Source organism: Salvia hispanica, chromosome 2 (assembly GCF_029641045.1).
Source record: "Salvia hispanica isolate PSC_SH4W2 chromosome 2, Shi_PSC_v1, whole genome shotgun sequence".
In the NCBI taxonomy this organism is placed as follows: Eukaryota; Viridiplantae; Streptophyta; class Magnoliopsida; order Lamiales; family Lamiaceae; genus Salvia; species Salvia hispanica.
In genome coordinates this window covers 45,058,269-45,066,407 of record NC_142693.1, presented here as the reverse complement: position 1 = coordinate 45,066,407, position 8,139 = coordinate 45,058,269, and the positions used below count along the sequence as shown (strand labels likewise).

Genomic DNA, 8,139 nt, shown 5'->3' with positions numbered 1-8,139 from the left:
TTCACGAGCTTCAAGGAGATACAGATCAGATCCTTCTCATGTTATTCGGGCTGCATCGATTGAAGTACAACCAGACTTGACATACGAGAAAGAACCAGTTCAGATTTTAGCAAGAGAGGTCAAAGAGCTCAGAAATAAAAGAATAGTGCTTGTTAAAGTACTGTGGCGAAGTCATAAAATAGAAGAAGCTACATGAGAGCCTGAAGATACGATGAGACAGCAATACCCCTACCTTTTTTAGTCAGGTATCAATTTCGGGGATGAAATTTCCTAAGTGGGGGAGAATTGTGATATCCCAAATTTAGAAAAAATAGAAATTAGAAATTATATTTTAGTTAGTGGTTATAATGACAACCCCTCTTAGGTTTGTGTTAAAATGACAACCCCTCTTAAAATGACATCGTGACACTACTTATACATCAGTATTATAAATGCTACACAACAATATTACAAACACTACACATCAATCTATAGATTGTTGTATAGTGTGTCGGATATTGCTGGACAAGAAATATTGCTGGATAAAGACCAGCAAATTGTTGACCGTCTTTTTCAGTTTTTTTTTTCCACGAAACAGCTTATTATTCGTCCACGTGTACAAATGATTGGTTAGGAATGGTGGTTTGGTGTTATTTTAAAGGGTGGTGGCACCCTAACATGCCCTTGTATTCATATCCTTTTTCCATATATTGTTCAAACATTCAGCTGAATCTCAACCCCATGATTTTGTCATCTAACGGTTAGATTAATGCCACGTGTCATTTAATAATGCACATTTTCATTCTAATAATGTACACCGACTAATAATGTAGCATTATAATCTAATAATGTAGATTTTCATTCTATTAATGTACACCGACTAATAATGCAACATTATAGTCTAATAATGCATTTGATCACAACCATCCAATTCAAGGATCCAAGGGCTGTGATTTGTTTGAAGCTTAACACCAAAGAGCTGTGAAGGACCCTAATACACCCCTATATATATATGGTGTTATTCGTCCACGTGTACAAATGATTGGCTAGGAATGGTGGTATAGTGTTATTTTAAAGGGTGGTGACACCCTAACATGCCTATATATATATATATATATATATATATATATATATATATAGATAGGAGTGCAGTATGGTGCCACCATAGCACCAATATAGTCCGTTAGATCTCATTTATGGATGCCTAAGATTAAGTTTCGTGAAAAAACACGGGTTTGCAGTCTACTGTATTAGATATTGCAGTCTATTGTATTAGATATTGTAGTCGTGGTAAACTGCAATATTGTTGTGGTAAGACTGCAATATTCAATGAACAACACTGCAATATGGTAACGTAAAATTAGAAATTTCATATTTTACCCCTCCGTGTTTTTACACGTGGCAGCATTTCAAGCACACGATTTTCAGATCCAATGGCCTAAAATGGTGGTATGGTGTTACAATAAAGAGTGTTGTCATTTTAATACATCCCTATATACACCATACCACCATTTTAGGCCATTGGATTTGAAAATCGTGTGTTTGTCATGTTGCCATGTGTAAAAACACGGAGGGGTAAAATAGGAAATTTCTAATTTTACGTTACCAGATTGCAGTGCTGTTCATTGAATATTGCAGTCTTACCACAACAATATTGCAGTTTACCACGACTGCAATATCTAATAAAGTAGACTGCAATATCTAATACAATAGACTGCAAACCCGTGTTTTTTCACGAAACTTAATCCTAGGCGTCCATAAATGAGATCTAACGGACTATATTGGTGGTATGCTGTTATCCTATCTATGGTGGCACCATAGTGCACCCCTAAATATATATATAAATATATATATATATATGTATATATATATATATGTATATATATATGTTGTTAGAATAGAAGAGGTAAAGATAGGAATTTTTAAAAAAAATAAGAAAAAGGAAATAGATAATAAGAAAAGGAGAAAGAAATAGAATAGAAAGTGATGAGTAAGTTAAGAAAAAGAAACGTGTCTCATGGGGGAAAATTAGAAAGAAGAAAAAGGAAAAAAGGAAAAAGAAAATAGAAATTAAAATTCATCCTCATCCTTCTCCTCTCCTTTTCGCGCTCTCTCTACGCTACCCTCTTTCTCTCTGTAAAATTTCAACAACTCTCTACTCCCTCCGATCAGCCACCGTGATATCTCCAATCACTCCACCGGGAAGCATGCTGTACCCACTGCCAATCCAAGCTCTCAATTTTCCCTAGTTTTTCTCAATTTTGGAACTGAGGTTGCAAACCCACTTCCATTTAGATTTTCAAATTAGTTGAAATTAGAGGTTAGATTCCTCCATAACCTCCTTAATCTTGTTTCTAAGCATAGTAGTGATGTTAATTTGATTTGATTCTTGCTGTTGGAGTCGAAATTAGGGTTCTTGAATTTGGGGATTTTGTTGCTTTGATGCTTTTGTGTAAATTGGCTATGCAATTATGCAATTGGAAGTATGTAATGACATTTAAGCATGAAAGTGATAGAAAAAGCTACGTTTGGTGATGATCTGTGACCATATGCTCTTGCCATGGGTTTTAAAGCTACCTTCTTGATGGTAATGTTGGGGCTGATCTTGTTGTGAAGTTTAGTATTGGTTGTTGATGCTTAAGCAAGCTGAAAATTCTTAAAAAGGATATGGTGAAAGAGGTTTAGTTGTTGGTTGATATCAAAAGACTTTTGGTTATGTGTTTAGCTTCAAAATGTCAAATTTTTGAGTTTAATGTTGAAATAAAGTTGTTGTCCCATATTTTGAAAATTAATTAGGTTTGGTTTATGGAGGAAAATGGAGTTTTGAGGTTTATAATTTTGGGACAGCCGGGTATAGCCCTCTTTTTCCGGAGTTATTGAATAATACTCCCTCCGTCTCGCTTTAGGAGTCCCGGTTGAGTCGGGCACATGTTTTAAGAAAAAAGTGTTTGAGTGTGTAATAAATAAATATTGTAGTGGATGTTGGGACCCAGTTTTAATTGAGTGTCCAATAAATAAATATTGTAGTGGATGTTGGGACCCACTTTAACACTTTTTTATTAGTTGTAGTGGATGTTGGGACCCACTTTTAACACTTTTAACACTTTGTAGGCATTTTTTATTAATTTATCTCGACCAGGACTCCTAAAGCGGGACGCCCAAAATTGATCAACCGGGACTCCGAAAGCGGGACAGAGGGAGTATTATTGAATTACTTTGCTTCTTTTTGCTATAAATGAAGTTAGAAATCTTTTAACTTGCATACATATTATATTTGGCTTATTTTGTGATAAAGGGAAGCATATTGAAAGTGAAATAGATAGATGTGATGATTTGGCTTTATTTGTGTTTATTTATAAACTGTGTATGTGATTGTTTGAAAAATTAGGTGAACCGAGTGCAGGCACAAGCGATACTGGAAAGGGGCACATCCATGGTTGACTAAACAGGTAATAGAGTTTTTGTGACGTGTACAGGTAGTGTACGCAGGTTCTAGAGTTTAATCTCTTTAACTTCGGGACATATTGCTACATATTTATATGTTTTATTGTGCAATAGAGATTAAATATGGTTGTGTGAATGGTATAACTCAATGACATAAATGAGATATGGAAAGGTAAGAGAACTGGTATGATATATGATATGCAAAGTGATTTAAGTAATTATATGTGTTGAATAATGTGAAGGTTGATATGAAATAGTTGTGTTATGCCCCATTGCTTGAGTAAATCACAGGGTATAGTTGGCATCTACTGCACACATGTTTGATCATTCGTGTTCCGGATAAACGAAGCGATGATCCATATAATATGTTGATAGTTGATATGAGCCCTATACGGGTAGTATGTGACAAATGCCTTATGATAGGCTATATGAAAGATATACAACATTTGGTAGTATCTCACTCAGATGTATACATGACAAAGGCCCTCATCGGGCTATTTATAGTGTCCGTGTACCCGTGTCCAACGCTAAGCATAATTTGGGGCTGATATGTGATATGAATGTGATATCTGATTGAGAATTGATGTTTCGTGCCTTGGATAGCTGAATAGTTTTCCTAAAGCATATTGTTGATTAATTAAAGGAATTGATAGATGTATGATATATGTTACTTCGTGCCATATAGTTTTGATTGATAGATTGTAAATGGTTGCATTTGAAAGTATCATCATGACTAATATATTTTGTTTGTTGTATCAAGATAGTTTGGGAGATGTTATATAAAGTGTTAGCAAACTATAATAGACTTTGAAAGGAAAATTGAACCGATATTGCGTAGCATTCCAAGTTATAATTTGATATTTTGTGTAAGTGATATCGATTGAAGTCTTTCGAGATTGATTTCTGGAATGCGTTTACACTACGAGCTTGTTGAAGCTCACCCCCCCTTTCTTCTCCCTCCTGCAGAGTTTAGAAGCGAATGATCTCGCTCGTGGGCAGCTGCACGTGGCATGCTTAGGCTAACTTTTGATTGTATATAGTTGGTTTGGAGATGTAAGGTTATGTAACCTTCTTTTGCTAATGGGATTGTAAATAATTGTCGAAGCATGTTATCGTTACTATGTTATGTATAGTAGTAACTGGTTGTGCTAACAGATTTAGTTACCTATATAATAGTGTTGTATGCTAAGTGTTTGCAGAAAAAAAAAGTTATACCGGTTAAATAGACAGGTTTGAGTTTATCAATCGTACCGAGATGTGACACCACTTATTTGGTTAAAACTAGCCAAGTAAGGGGTGTTACATAAATGATCAATAATAGTTTCAATTAACAATAAATAATAAGTGCTTGTATAATTAGTACTCCCTCCGCTAAAAAAAATAGAACACAATTACCATTTTTTGTTGTCCAGAAAATATAGAGCACAATCATTTATGGAAAGTTTCAACAAATAATAATCCTACACATCATTCCACTAACACTACTTCTCACTTACTTTATCTCCTTCTCTCTTATTTTTTTCCTTTTTCTCTCACTTTACCAATTCTACATTAAAACTCGTGTCATACACAAATTGCTCTATTTTTTGTGGATGGAGGGAGTATTAAGTACAGTTGCTCCATGCACTTCAAAACTTGAATCAATATTACACAAGGATACTTTAATAGTAGTAATTTGAATCGATATAAATAACATTCAACTGGTACGATTTTCATCTTCGATATTCAAGGGATTTGCTTTGAATTCTAACATGTCTCAGTTCAATTCCATTGTGCACAAAGTGAAGACAGAAAAAGAAAAAATAAAAACAATTGGGTCTAAGGACTTCAATAATTGAATAGATGGATTGCTCAAGTAATGGTGAGATCATTAAATTTTTATTAGGAATAAATTTTTTCAAATTACATATCAATAGTGTTGTTCTGTGAGTAAAGTGAAAAGAATAAAGTAAGATAAAAGGAAAAAATAGAGAGAATGATATTTCTATTTTCAATGTGGCGTTTAGAGTTGGACATTCCAAAAAGAAAAATAATTTACTTAGAGTGGGACAGAGAAGGTATTCAAAAAAAAAATAGTAAAAAATAAGCCAAAAAACATACATATTTCAGACATGTTGACATCGCAAAAGAGAGCCTTGGGCCGATAATAAAAATTTGTATACAATTTTTTTATTTAAAGTGAAAACATCTTAAATCAAACATTTATGCAAAGATGTAGATTCACGTCGGTAAATATAACTCTATACAACATATCATGTAGTCGGTGTGGTCAAGAACTCTATAAACCAATCTTTTCTTACCAGGGAGATGCTCCTTAATATACTCCAAGTTTCCAACCATCTACTGAAACAATCTCATCAGTCTACGATGTAAGTTTTAATACAGAAGTAGTAATGTTTGAAATAGAAATAAATAATATGAGTAAATTAAGAAAGAAAAAAGTAAAATATAAATAAAACCGGAAAGAGATATAAAAAGTGAGTAAAAATTGAGAGCAACTTTATATTTTAATATGAAACTAAATTTGATGAATTGACATAAACAAAAAGATAGTGACTATTTTATATTGACAAATAGAATATTTGTTATTTCATCCGTCCCGTAATAGTGACTCCAATAAGAAGGTTGCGGAAGAGGCCGGCGCGGAGGGGTGGGGAGGAAAGGTGCGAGCCGTAGTTGCGGCGAGGATGGGGCGGTGGGGTCATGGGCGCGGTGACTGATGCACTTTTTATTAGCACTAAAAATAACTGCAAGTATACATGGTACATCTAGTATAGCTAAAGGTCAGTACCGGGATATCGAACACCGGGAATATAATTGCAACTGGCTATTATGTACTAAGCGTCAAATTCTAAACAAGAGAAGTTTTGGTTTTTGAAAGTAAAAACAATTAAAAGCAATCAAACAACTAAATGCAATTAAATCACAAAGATAAAATATGAGAGATAAGAGAATTTTATGGATGTGCGTTCACAATTATGGTTATACAAATTCCAACTACAATACCATAGCACAGTTTATACTTTGAAAAGGACGAGTCACCTAGCTTATACTCATGCGATACAAACGTTGATTACAACATTAGGATTGTCAATCCGATTGAAGTGATTCTTGTATCATCTTGAAGCTCTTTTCAAGACGAAGAGAATGGTGTGTAGAACGCCCCGATCAGACTTCTGGATCGCCGAAAAATTGAGTTTGAAGACAGCTGTCGCGCGCCGCGTTTTTGTGGCGGGCCGCCGCACCTTGGCCAGCATTCGCCGCGCGCAGTCCAGAAGCTTCTGACTCTTTGTGGCGGTCGCCACGCATTTCCCGGCGGTCGCCGGGCTTGTCTTTGTCACCGCTGAGCGCTGGCGGTCGCCGGAAGTGTTGCGGCGGTCGCCGGAGAAGCTCCTGATTTCCTACCTCGCATTTTTACCCCCTTTTTACGCTCAAATATGCACATTTCTCACAAAACATGTCAAAACACCTAAATAGATAAAATATGCAAATAATGGACATGTAATGCAACTTTGACATTAAAAACGGACCACAAAATGGCCTTAAAATAGTGCAAAATCCAAGCGTATCAACTCCCCCAAGCTTGAATATTTGTTTGTCCTCAAACAAAACATGAAAGAAACATAAAATAGACGCACGGAATGAATAAGGACTAGACGTCATAATTGCCTCAAAGGATGAAAGAATAGATTAAGCATGTATTAACGCAATCAAATCAAGCAAGACTTATTAGTGCACTTTCATTACTAACTCGTGGAACACCTTGAATTCATGCACTCACATGTGGCACACTTCCAAAGATGGGAAGTGTTCTCTCACTCTCAAAGTGTATAAAGGTAATGTGTATATAAGCACTCAAATCATGCATCATGCAAAGTTTATCATAGGCTTGCTCAAAGTCTAATCCCTCCTCTACTCGATGTGATTAAGCATCAAAAGTCCAAAAGGTCTTTATCTTTGGTTGTAATGTAGGTTCTTTGGTAGGTGAGGAATATTTGGCTAAAAAGTGACTAAACCCAATAATAGCAAAAGTGATCAATTTCTACCACATCAAGCTTAGCACCCAACCAACAATTCAAATCTCAGTATTTAGACTTTGTCTATATTTCTTCTCATTTTCCAAATTCCTTTGATTTTTCTTTCTTCTCACAACCTTTCACACTTTTTCTTTTTTTTATTTTTTTATTTTGATACGCATCCTTTCTAGAATCAAGCACATATTTAGAATTTTCACTATTTCACAACTTGCACTTTCTTTACATTCAAGCACACTACTTTTTGTACTGTCTTCCTTATCTCTCCAATTCCTTTACAAAATAAGATAGCAAAAACTAACTAACCCAAGGAATTGTCCCCATTATGTTGGCTTCCAAAGAATAGGCTTAAAGGCTCAAAATTGGCTCCAAAGGGAAAAATTTTAAAATTTGAGAGGGTCAAAAATTTTGGATAAAAGTAGGCTAAGAAAAGATGGCCAATCATCCTCCTAAATCAACTTAAACACTATGTAAACTTAGGCAAGACTAGGAGCAAGTTCTAGAAATATATACATGAATGCAGATAAATCACACAAGAATGAAATTAAGGCCCAAATCCTCACAAGGTATAAGCATGATTCAAGGCGAATAAGCAAATTCACTAATTATGCACCTTTTCACCAAACCATCAAATCAAAATGTTAAGCCACACTTAAACATAGATGGAATGTAATATCATTGG

General features: G+C 35.0%; 1 long non-coding RNA gene across 2 annotated transcripts; it reads left to right on the top strand.

Annotated features, from left to right (window-relative positions):
* Positions 1–2,097: 2,097 nt before the first annotated feature.
* On the top strand, positions 2,098–4,541 carry LOC125188018 (uncharacterized). Of its 2 annotated transcripts, none has more exons than XR_007170693.2 (3): positions 2,098–2,299; positions 3,368–3,428; positions 4,390–4,541. It is a non-coding gene; the product is annotated as an uncharacterized LOC125188018 (long non-coding RNA). The 2 variants fall into 2 exon arrangements; XR_007170692.2 differs by having other exon boundaries at positions 3,368–3,455.
* Positions 4,542–8,139: the final 3,598 nt, after the last annotated feature.